General features: G+C 43.2%; 1 non-coding gene across 1 annotated transcript; it reads right to left on the bottom strand.

Annotated features, from left to right (window-relative positions):
* Nucleotides 1–8,228: 8,228 nt before the first annotated feature.
* Nucleotides 8,229–8,336, bottom strand: LOC132537250 (U6 spliceosomal RNA). The gene has a single exon (XR_009548711.1). It is a non-coding gene; the product is annotated as a U6 spliceosomal RNA (small nuclear RNA).
* Nucleotides 8,337–12,385: the final 4,049 nt, after the last annotated feature.

Below are 12,385 nucleotides of genomic sequence, written 5' to 3' on the forward strand. Positions count from 1 at the left end.
CAGGTGGTGAAGCAAGTCTTCAGGTGTCTATCTTTCTCTCCCCCTCTCTGTCTTCCCCTCATCTCTCCTTTTCTCTATATGCTATCTAACAATGATAACAACAATAATTACAACAACAATAAAAACAGTAAGGGCAACAAAAGGGAAATAAATATATAAATAAAATTTTTTAAATGCACCATAAAAATCTTTTTTAAAGAAAAGATGGAAACAATTATTTCAGTCAGTTCCAAATCACTGAGCACGGGAGTTTTCTTTTATATTTTTCAATAGTGACCCACTTTTTTAAAGCTACTTATAAATACAATCAACATTATAGTCTCTTTTGCACCTCCCTAATAACAAGTGTAATATTTTTATGTATTTATTGACTACCTGTACTTTTTCTGTACCCTATTCATAATATTTGAAAACCTCTAAAGGCCCATGTGTCTTTTTCTTCTTGATGTTTCACTATTGTTGCTAATGCTATGGCTTCTGCTCATTAGCTATAGCCTCTATCATCATTATCAGCTATCTACATTTAATTTAATTTATTTTATTAATATATAATAAATATATCATTTATGTTATTTTTATTATTAGCTACAGGACTCTAACATCATCAGCAGCTGTCTTTATTTTATTTATTCATTTTGAATGTATGTAGAGACAAAGATGAAGAACCGAGGTGTGGAACTGTTCTACTATTTCGAAAACTTTCCTCCATCCACACCTCGCGGGTGGGGACTGGAGCTGTACCCCAGTCACCAACATGGCAACTTAAGTGCTCTACTGGGTGACACACAAACTGCCCACTTTTCTCAATTTTTAAGAACTCAGATGGTCTCCAGGCATGTCACTCCTCTAACTTCCTTATCTTCCACTGTCCCTGCTGGGGAGCCAGCATAATGCTTCTATATGTTAAAGGCTTCCATGCCTGAGGCTCCAAAGTCCCAGGATCAATTTTCAGCTCCACCATAACCCGGAGCTGAGCAGTGCTCTGATCTTTCTCTTTTTGCATCTCTCTCATTAAAAATATAAAAAATTAAGAGTCGGGTGGTAGCACATCGTGTTAAGTGCACGTGACTCAAAGCACAATGAAAGGCATCAGGATCCCAGTTCGAGCCCCAGGCTCCCCACCTGCAGGCGGTTTGCTTTACAGGCTGTGAAGCAGGTCTGTAGGTGTCTATCTTTCTCTCCCCCCTCTGTCTTCCCTTCCTCTCTCCATTTCTCTCTGTTCTTTCCAACAAGGACTACAACAGTAATAACTACAGCAATAAAACAACAAGTGCAATAAAAGGGAATAAATAAATATTAATAAAAATCTTAAAAAATTATATATATATATATTAGGGTCCAGGCAGTGATACATCTGGTTGAGCGCACATGTTACAGCACACAGTGACCCAGGTTGAGGCCTCTGATCTCCAACTGAGGTGGAGAAAGCTTCAAGAGTGGTGAAGCAGGGCTGCAGGTGCCTCTGTCTCTTGCCTTCTCCACCTCCCCCTGCCTTCTAAATTTCTCTCTGCCGTTTCCAATAATAACTGTCTGTTAAAAAACATATATATGTACTTTAATTTCTAATATATAATTGTATGCTAGTCCCAAGACATATGCACAGCTATGTTTATATAGCTATATATTGGTAAATCAAAATATGGAAGCAACCTAAACACAGACAACTAGGTAACCATATTAGAATGGGGCATGGCTGGTGATGCACACAGCTGAGACTGCTCTTATCATACACAGGGACCTGGGTTTGAGCCCCTGCTTCCCACCAGCAGGAAGGATGTTTAATGAGTGGTGAAGTAGGTCTAGAAGTCCCTCTCTCTCTTTTTTCATTTTTACTTAATTCCCCATGCCAGGGTAATTGCTTCAGCTCAGTGCCTATGCTACAAATCCACTGCTCCTGAAGGGTACTTTTTCCTTTTGTTGCCCTTGTTGTGAATCTTTGTTGTGGTTATTATTGATTTTTATTTCTGCCATTGTTGTTGGACAGGACAGAGAGAAATTGAGAGGAGGGGAATACAAAGGGGGGAGAGAAAGATATGATTAGTAAAGTAAATGAATAAATCAATCAACAGATTTTTCCTTTTCCTTTTTTTTGCCTCCAGGGTTATTTATTGCTGGGGCTCAATAAGAATCTACTTTTCCTGGTGGCCTATTTTTTCATTTTATTGGATAATACAGAAATTAAGAGGTGAGAGGGAGGGAGAATGATGTACACACTAGCAGACCTACTTAGACTCTTGTGAAGCGACCCCCCTGAAGGTAGGGAGTGGGGTTTGAAACTTGAACCTTGCATTGGTCCTTGTTCTGAGTACTATGTGTGCCTAACCAGGTACACCGCCAGCCCATTCAATATACGTACTTAAAAATATTTTATTATCTTTATATATTTATTGATGGGATAAAGACAGCCAAAGTTGAGAGGGAAGGGGATGATAGGGAGAGAGACACCTGCAGCACAGCTTCACCACTCATGAAGCTTTCCCCCTACAGCTGGGAGCCAGGGGCTTGAACCTGTGTCCTTTAGCATTGTGACATGTGCTCTCAACTAGGTGCACCACCACCTAGCCTCTCTCTCAAAATATTTTTTTCAAGACAGCATTTCTTTGTGAAAAAAAATAGATAGGAGACTTCACCTCTCTGGCTAACACCATCAAGCGTGGTTAGAGGTGCAGAGGTGCAGGTCTGAGGCTTGTTTTTTTTTCCCTGAGAAAATGTAGCTGAAATCATGGAAAATGGGATGAAAAAGATACTGGGAACAGGTGAGTTTGGGACAGGGGTATTGATGCCTTTACATTGTACAATGCCTGTTTTCTACTTTCATTATTTTAATAAATCATTTCACCTAAAACAAATTACACTGTGATGACAAACAGAAAGAACCAGCAACTATATTGTTCCCCAGATGTACAAATCATTATATTATTGACAACAACAACAATAAAACAACCGTAAACTAGGTGTTTATAAAGTAAGACTCATCCTGCTAAAAGGTATTTTATGCAATTTTCATTCTTGGTGCAAAATCTTCCTTCTTAAGATAGAGACAAAAAACAGAGGGGCAAACAGACAAATAGACAGGGAGAGAGACAGAGAGAGAGAAAGAGAAAGAGAGAGAGACAGTGCCAAAGCTTTTTTCATCGTGGAGGGTCTGGACTTGAGGCTTTGTCATAAAAAAAAATGAAGTACACTCTAAGACAGCCTTTTGCCCTTCCTCTGATGCAAATTCTTATCAAATCATTTTTTTCTTTAGTAGGCATATTAGAAGCATAACATGTAAGCATGGGGGAATAGGAAGCTGGAGATTTACAAAAAAAAAAAAATTTAGCTCTGACCATCAACATCCAGTCAGTATGTGGGAAGTAAGTCAGGGTGGAGTGAGGTTAGAGCCACATTCTAGCTGAGTCAAGGCCACTTCAGCCCAGGCTGTGCTCAGAGTCCCTTTCATCCCCTCCCAATAGTCCCTGTGCATGGGAGTCCCCAGTACAGGTATGGATTGACAGGCCTGGCAGTGCATCTGCTCCCGGGGTTGCCAGGATACTGGACATACCCTGGGGTGGAGAAGGCCTCCTCCCAGGTCCTAAAGGCCCTGCTCAAATGAGAGAACAAAGCACCTACACAGAAGCTCATGCAGAACAGGCTCTTGGCACCCAGCATAGGAGCCACTGTCACCATACACAGGTGGGGACCTCCAGCCGGTGGGCAACACGAGATAATGCAAACAATATTCTTCATAAGAATGCAGCTGTCTCTAGGAAGAGCCAGCTTGTTGGGGACCCTGAAACTATAATGTCTCATCACTTATGTGACCCATTTCTCTCTTACTGGCAGCTATGTATTAAAACTAGTTATGATACAAATTCTTTGTCATCTTTGTAGTTCTGTTTCCAGCTTTCATAGTGTTTTGGACACATCAGGGTAAACTCAGACAGTGGTCACCAGGGCCCTTTAGGCTAAAAATAAGCCTGTCTTATTTGATACCCCTGAATTATGCCTACTTCCTTGGCATAAGGTCAGAATTTGAAAAGTAAACAGAGAATCAGATATAGTCACTAAAATGGAGATAACAAGTCTGATATAGAACAGTTAAAGACGAGGAGAGAGACCATTCTACTGTGTATGCCCTTAAGATATTTATACTTGACATAGCTACATGTATACACAGTCAATATATAAGGAAAAATGCTGCCAGTGCAGAACACATACAGGGCAGACTCTTTTTTTTTTTTTTTGTCTCCAGGGTTATTGCTGGGTTCAGTGCCTACACTATGAATCTACTGCTCCTGAAGGCTATTTTTTCCTTTTGGTGCCCTTGTTGTTAGTGCTGACATTGTTGTTGGCTAGGAAAGAGAGAAATGGAGAGAGGAGGGGAAGACAGAGACAGGGAGAGAAACATAGATACCTGCAGACCTGCTGCACCGCCTGTGAAGTGACCCCCTGCAGGTGGGGAGCTGGGGGCTAGAACCAGGATCTTCACTCAGTCCTTGAGCTTTGTGCCACATGTGCTTCAACAGGGCAGAATCTTGTTGTAAGAGGTACACCATGTGCCTGCCAATCTTCATTATAGAGCTCAGGCTCCAGGCATCTGGTCCTTAAACCCAACACTATTCTACAATACCAGCTACTATTGAGGGCATAGGAATAATTAGAACAATGTGAACAAGAAAACTGGGATACGGTGCAGTGGAATAAGTGCTAGACTCTTGAGAATGAAGTCCTAAATTCAATCCCCAGCACTGCATATACAGAACGATGCTCCAGTTCTCTCTCTTCCTCATATTAACAAATAAGTAAATTTGGGGGACTGGGCTGTGGTGCACCAGGTTACGAACATATATAACCATGTGCAAGGTTCTGGGTTCAAACCCCTGCTCTACACCTACAAGAGGGACACTTCCCAAGCAGTGAACCAGGTCTTTCTTCCTTTTTCTCTCCATCTTTCTCAATTTCTCATTCCTATTCAATCAAATAGAAATTAAAAAAAAGTAAATCTAACAAAACAAAACAATGTGTCTAAATGGTCCTGCTAAATTATTGCTAGCCAATTAAATTTTTATACTTATTTATTTTCCCTTTTATTGCCCTTGTTTTTGACTGTTGGTCTAGTTATTATTGTTGTCGCAATTGATGTCGGCTTTGTTATATAGGACAGAGAGAAACGGAGAAAGGAGGGGAAGACAGAGAGAGGGAGAGAAAGATCGACACCTGCAGTCCTGCTTCACCGCCTATGAAGCAACCCCCTGCAGGTGGGGATCCAGGGGCTTCAACCAGGAACCTTACACTGGTCCTTGTGCTTTGCGCCATGTGCGCTTAACCCGTTGTGCTACCACCAGGCCCTGAAATTTGATTCCTTAATAAATCAAAGATACAGTAAGCAATTCAGTAATATTACCTTAATATCTTGGACTTCATATACTACCCTGTGGTCAGTGACTCTATTCTGGGTGAAATTGTAGGTCTGAATTCTTTCTGACTGGGTTCTTGTTCCAACCTGTGCAGACATAGAAAGGAATTCACATTTTAACATAATTACTATCTTTACTACAATGGAAAAGGCACCTGCAAATTCTTTTCTAAGAATTTCTATTTCTGAAGGTCAGGCACATACATTGACAAAGAGCAAGAATGGAAGGAATTTAATTGTTTAAGACTCTTGTTATGACAGGTTTATTTATGGAGTAAGAGTGTTTCTTTTTATTTTTTTTTCTTCCTGCACTACAAATCCACTGCTCCTGCAGGCCATCACCCCACCCCCCCACCTTTTGTTGTTCTTTTTATCATTGTTGCTGGATAGGACAGAGAAATTGAGGGTGGGGGGGGAGACAAGGAGTGGGAGAGAAAGACAGACAACTGAAGACCTGCTTCACCACTTGTGAAGTGACATTCCTGCAGGTCGGGAGCTCAAAATGGGATCCCAACCCCTATCCTTGAGCTTTGTGCCATGTGCGCTTAGCCAGCTCGCTGCACTACCACCCAGCCCCCAATAGTCCTTCTTCAGTAGTTCCAATTCCAATCAAAGCCAAATTATCAGTGGTCTGGGAGAAGGAGGCAGAGTGGATAAAGTACAGGGTTCTCAGGCATGAGGTCCCAAGTTCAATCCCCAGTGCCACATATACCAGAGTAACGTGCTGATCCTCCCTGCTCCTCTCTCTCTCATTAATGAATAAATAAGATCTTTAGGACAAAACAAAACTATCTCTGAAGATGGGTAGGTTGCACCATGGAAGAAATTAGAGCTTCTAAATTTTAGGTCCTGAGTCCAATCCCAAGCACTGCATATGCTAGAGTGCTGCTTCTGTGCCCCTCAACCCCCTTCTGTAATTCATGAAATTCAAATAATTTAAAAACTCTATTTTACCCTCATCAGTCCGTTCTCCAGAAAGTTTACTAATGTGTTAACTCAAATTTCTTCCTCAAGCTATTTCTATTCAGGATTTGTATCATAACTGTCTAAAGAGAAAATTGGTTTAAAGGTCATTTTTATGAATTTTTTTATGGAAATTAAGATACTTTCAAGTTTTAAAATAAAACATATTATTACAAAATTTTATTACAACTCCTTGTGGGTTCAGAAATAAATAGCTCTGCCAAAACCATACTGCAAAGTGCAAGGACCAGCGGAAGGAACCTGGTTCTGGCCCCAGCTCCCCACCTGCATGAAAGTCACTTCACAAGCAGTGAAGCAGGTCTTCAGGTATCTGTCTTTCTCTCCCCCTCTCTGTCTTCCCCTGCTATCTCCGTTTCTCTCTGTCCTATCCAACAACAACAACATCAATAACTACAACAATGTTAAACAAGGGCAACTAAAAAGGGAAAATAAATTAATTCATTTAAAAACACCATACTGTAATATTTTCTACTGAGAGAGTCTAAGGTCGAGGGTCAGGAAAGGGTTTTTCCCCCACTTCATTTTTCTCTATTTCCTAGATTTTGAATTACATATATATGTAGTTTTATTCAAATGTATAAGTTCTACTAAAGTGTATGTATCATTTAAATAAGCAAAGTATACTCTTGTTCTCTTCAGATTGTATAAATCTTTTGCCTCTTAAGTAAGCAAAGTATCATAATATTTTAAATTATAAAAAAATAAAGGCTGCCACTGTCTGGGAGGTTGTGCAGTGGATAAAGCTTTGGGGTTCTTATGTGTGAGGTCTCAAGATTGATCTCTGGCATCAGATGTGTCAGAGTGATGCTGCGGTTCTCCTTCTTCCTCTCCCCTAATTCTCTCACTAGTAAATAAATCTTTAAAAACTAAAGTAAAACCTGAATGTGGTTGAAAGAGAATTTTGGGGTTGGAAGCGCAAAATAGCCATGTTTTTGAGTTATTTGCAGTAAACCTTGTAGTATTTTTGGAAAAGTGGGATGCATAACAGTAACTGTCACAAGTCACTTTGATTTAGATATCTTAGTTTTCCCTACTTTTGGCCGTTCCACTTTCCCTACCCTTGTTTTAGCCTGCAGTAGTGTAACTGACAGCGCAAATAATATATTTATCCCTTGCCTGCGATGGTCTCAGATTGTAGAGGAGCATCAGTAGGTAGACTTGAAGCTAGGAATTCACATTTCCAAACCACTACTTCTTAGCAAACCCCTTCTGGCACAGACACAGACAGCCTAAACATTCAAGTTATTTCTGATCCTCCACACTCTAAGTGCACACCACAGGCAGGCAATGGGCGGGACTCCGTGCATAGAGGAGCAGTGCTTTGCATGTCTCTTAAAGGATACAGAATGGAGACTGGCAAGGAGGCTTCTCAGCTGTCCCATGCAGGTGCAAGGTTCTGGGTGGGATTGATCCCCAGGCACAATATTTGAGAAAAAATTTTAAAATGACTTTGTATTGCTTAAAAGATTAACAGTTAAGAGAACAATATTACCATGATTTTATTCAAAAAAGCCAATCTGCAGCCCTGGAGGCTGGTACAGTGATTGGAGTTTTGGACTCAAGCATGAGGTCCTGAATTCTACCTCCAGCATCACATGTTCCAGACTGATGCTATAGTGTTTTTCCTCTCTCTCTCTCTCTCTCCTCCCTTTCTCCCTCACTGATTAATAAATCTTTTAAAAGAGCTTCAGCATATGTAGAACCAGAGTTCAGACAGACCTGGGATCCCACACATACAAATCTAGATCTCTTGCCACTGAACCACCTCCCAGGTTGCATTAACTGGCTCTTAAAAAGATTATAATTATTTATATGTGTGTACATATATTTTATAATCTTTTTTTGAAAAAATATGGTATGCCTCATGAATCTGTGTGTAATCCTTGAGCAGGGGCCATGCTAATCTTCTCTGTTATCATGCCAGTTTTAGTATATGTACTACCGAAGCTAGGACTATATTATAATCTTATTTAAAAAGTGTTAAGAGATGGAGACAGTTGGAGTCAGGCAGTGGCACAGTGGGTTAAGCGCACATGGCGCAAAGCTCATGGAACAGAGGCAAGATCGCGGTTCTAGCCCCTGGCTCCCCACCTGTCCGGGAGTCCCTTCACAGGTGGTGAAGCAGGTCTGCAGGTGTCTGTCTTTTTCTCCCCCTTCTGTCTTCCCCTCTTCTCTCCATTTCTCTCTGTCCTATCCAACAACAACATTAATCACCACACAATGTTAAGCAACAAGGGCAACAAAATGGAAAAATAAATAAAAATAAAAAAGAGTGGAAAAGAATAGACAAGAAAAAAAAAAGAAAGGGAGACAATGAGACCTTGGTGACAACAACAACAACAAAAATAAAATAACCTATTTATACTTTAGAGTTGCAGAATGGCTAGGGCAATGGCTCTGTACGAATTAAGTCCTGAATTCAATCCCCAGATTTGCATGTGCCATAGTCATGCTCTGCTTCTCTTTTTTTGTATTAATAAGTAACATTTTTCCTTTTTTTAATTTCCTTTTTTTAAAAAAAAAAAACCACGGTTCCTGCCCGGTTCCTACCCAGCTCCAAGATCGGCTCTTGCCTGGCTCTGTGGGGCTCCTAGTGCAGCTCCCACCTGCCAGCATCCTGGCTGCCCCATTGTGTGAGTAGGAAGACTGCAGTCTCCCAAGGACTGTCCCCACAGACACAAGAACCCCAGGCGACCCCTGCCCACCCCCCACCACACATGGAGCCCTGCCAAGCCCAGGCAACCTGCATGAGGGGGGTTGGGGGTGGGTGTTGGCAGTGCCCTCCAGGACCAGCAGGTTGCAAAGTGCCAGACCCTCAGCCCAGACCCAGTCCACAGCCCGGGCCCAGGGCTCAACAAGGGTTGGAGGCAGCTGGCCTGGGGCACCCCTCTGAAATGCATGTCTCTTCCGAGAGAGACAGAGACAGAGAAAACACTCCAGTTCTAGAAGTGTGAGGAGAGCCCCAACCTGGACCTGCACCCTGTGCCCAGCCTCCTTCACCCTAGTCTGGGAGCTTGGCTTGCCATGTTTCCCCAGACCAAACTCGAAGTTCAGGATTCCTAACAGTCATTCCCCGAGGACCTCATAGAGGGCCACAGAGAGAGCAAGGACAATGGGCGCACATTTCGGGTGGGCGGGCGTGCGGAAAGTTCTCTAGGACTGGTCGCTCCCGAAGCCAGGTCGGTGGGTTCAGGGGTCCCCTCCTGCCCAGGCGATTGGGGTGGGCAGGAGGCGCACTGCCCGGACTCCAGCTGAGCTGGCGGGTCCTCACCCTCAGGGCGCTTGGAGCCACCAGCACTGACACACTAGGTGAGGCCCAGGGACCAAGGACCCCTCTCCCAGCAGGAAGGAAAGGGAAGGCCCACCTCACAGACTCTCCTGCAGGGTCCCTGTACTCATGGAAGCTGAAAGCAGCTCAATCTGAGGGCACGCAGGCACCCTTCCAGGGTGTCCCTGCCAGAGGTGCGGGGTCTGGGGGCTCATGGACACCTCCCCTGGGTTCCCCCCTGCCAGGGATGCGCATGGCCTTGATCCAGGGGAGCGCCCCGCTCAAGGCCACTGGGTCCTGCAGGTTTCTGGGTGCGTGCAGCCACCTCTAAGGGGTGCGCCTGGCCCGGGGTACTGGTTCCTTGGGCGCTGGCCCCTCTGCGGCTGTACCCCGACTTTGCCCCTCCCCCCACCCAGCACCTTCCCAGGTGGGCACAAAACCCAACCTTCAAGGGCACAGGAACCAGGGGCCACTTACTTGGAATTGGAGGAATCTCACTAGATGGGCTCCAGCACTATGGACCTGGCTGCTGGCTGCTGGCTGCTGTCTGGCATAGCACCTTGGGGAGTCCCCAGCAGTACTTCCACATGGGGGACCTCCGCACAGTTCTGGCTGGGCGCTCAAGGCACAGGGCCCAGGCCCCAGCACTGGAGCCTATGGGTGCGACCCAATTACCAAATAATGTGATGATAACATTAACTATTGATTGTCTTTTTGAACCCTAAGACAGCAGGAACCTCACATCTCCACTATAGAGCCTCTACTTCCCCCAGTCCTGGAACCCTTGGATAGGACCCACTTTCCCGTATGCCTCTCCCAATCCATATCAAATAATGTTGCATCTGCCGATCACATCCTAATCAACACAACGATTGCCACCTCAACATGCTTCACTTCAGACTGTGTCCAGAGACTACACGTGTGGAATGACAACCCTTCAGCTTCATTACTTGGGTGAGACCTTTCCTTTCATAGTATACTCTAATTCCATCTCAGGTGGTTCACTTTCTAACAAAGTCCCAAATCCTAGATATACACCAGATTCTGTGAGAGAGAGCATATGTTCACACGTATCCATAAACTACTGCAAAAATATATACCTGAAAGCAGAAGTACACTAGAGTTTGCAGTGAGTATCCCCCTAACACTTCCTCTCCACTACTCCAAGCTTTGGGTCCATGATTGCTTAACAATTTGTTTGGCTTTGTATGTTAACTCTCTTTGCAGTCACCAGGTTCCAGATGTCATCATCATGTCAGCCAGGCTTCCCTGGACTGAAGACCCCACCAATGTGTCCTGAAGCTCCGCTTCCCCAGAGACCCACCCTACTAGGGAAAGAGAGAGGCAGACTGGGAATATAGACTGACCAGTCAATGCCCATGTTCAGTGGGGAAGCAATTACAGAAGCCAGACTTTCTACCTTCTGCAACCCACAATGACCCTGGGTCCATGCTCCCAGAGGGATAGAGAATGGGAAAGCTATCAGGGGAGGGGCTGGGATATGGAGATTGGGTGGTGGGAATTGTGTGGAGTTGTACCTCTCCTACCCTATGGTTTTGTTAATTAATCCTTTCTTAAATAAAAAAGGAAAAAAAAAGTGAAAGACTTGTATACTGAAAATTATGAGTCACTACTCAAGGAAATTGCAAAAGACACAAAGAAGTGGAAAGATATTCCATGCTCATGGGTTGAAAGAATTAACACCATTAAAATGAATATACTACCCACAGCCATATACAATCTTAATGCTATTCCTATCAAGATCCCAAACACATTTTTAGGAGAATAGAACAAATGCTACAAATGTTTATATGGAGCCAGAAAAGACCTAGAATTGCCAAAACAATCTTGAGAAGAAAGAACAGAACCGGAGGCATCACACTCCCTGATCTCAAATTGTATTATAGGGCCCTTGTCATAAAAACTGCTAGGTACTGGAACATGAATAGACACACTGACCGGTGTCTCAATAGAATTGAGAGGCCAGAAGTAAGCCCCCACACCTATGGACAATTAATCTTTGACAAAGGTGCCCAGACTATTAAATGGGGAAAGCAAAGTCTCTTCAACAAATGGTGTTGGAAAAAATGGGTTGAAACATGCAGAAGAATGAAACTGAATCACTATATTTCACCAAATACAAAAGTGAATTCCAAGTGGATCAAGGACTTGGATGTTAGACCAGAAACTATCAGATACTTAGAGGAAAATATTGGCAGAACCCCTTTCTACATAAATTTTAAAGACACCTTCAATGAAATGAATCCAATTAAAAAGAAGACTAAGTCAAGTATAAACTTATGGGACTAGATCAAATTAAAAAGCTTCTGCACAGCTAAAGAAACTACTACCCAAACCAAGAGACCCCTAACAGAATGGGAGAAGATCTTTACATGCCACACCTCAGACAAGAGGCTAATAACCAAAATATGTAAAGAACTTGCAAATCTCAACAAGAAAAAAATAACCCCTTCCAAAAATGGGGGGAGGACATGGACAGATTATTCACCACAGAAGAGATCCAAAAGGTCTAGAAACACATGGAAAAAAAATGTTCCAAGTCTCTGACTGTCAGAGAAATGCAAGTAAAGACAACAATGAGATACCACTTCACTCCTCTAAGAATGTCATACATCTGAAAAGGCAACAGCAGCAAATGCTGGAGAGACTGTAGGGTCAAAGGAACCCTCCTACACTGCTGGTGGGAATGTCAATTGGTCCAGCTATGGAGAACA

Source organism: Erinaceus europaeus, chromosome 2 (assembly GCF_950295315.1).
Source record: "Erinaceus europaeus chromosome 2, mEriEur2.1, whole genome shotgun sequence".
Lineage (NCBI taxonomy): Eukaryota > Metazoa > Chordata > Mammalia > Eulipotyphla > Erinaceidae > Erinaceus > Erinaceus europaeus.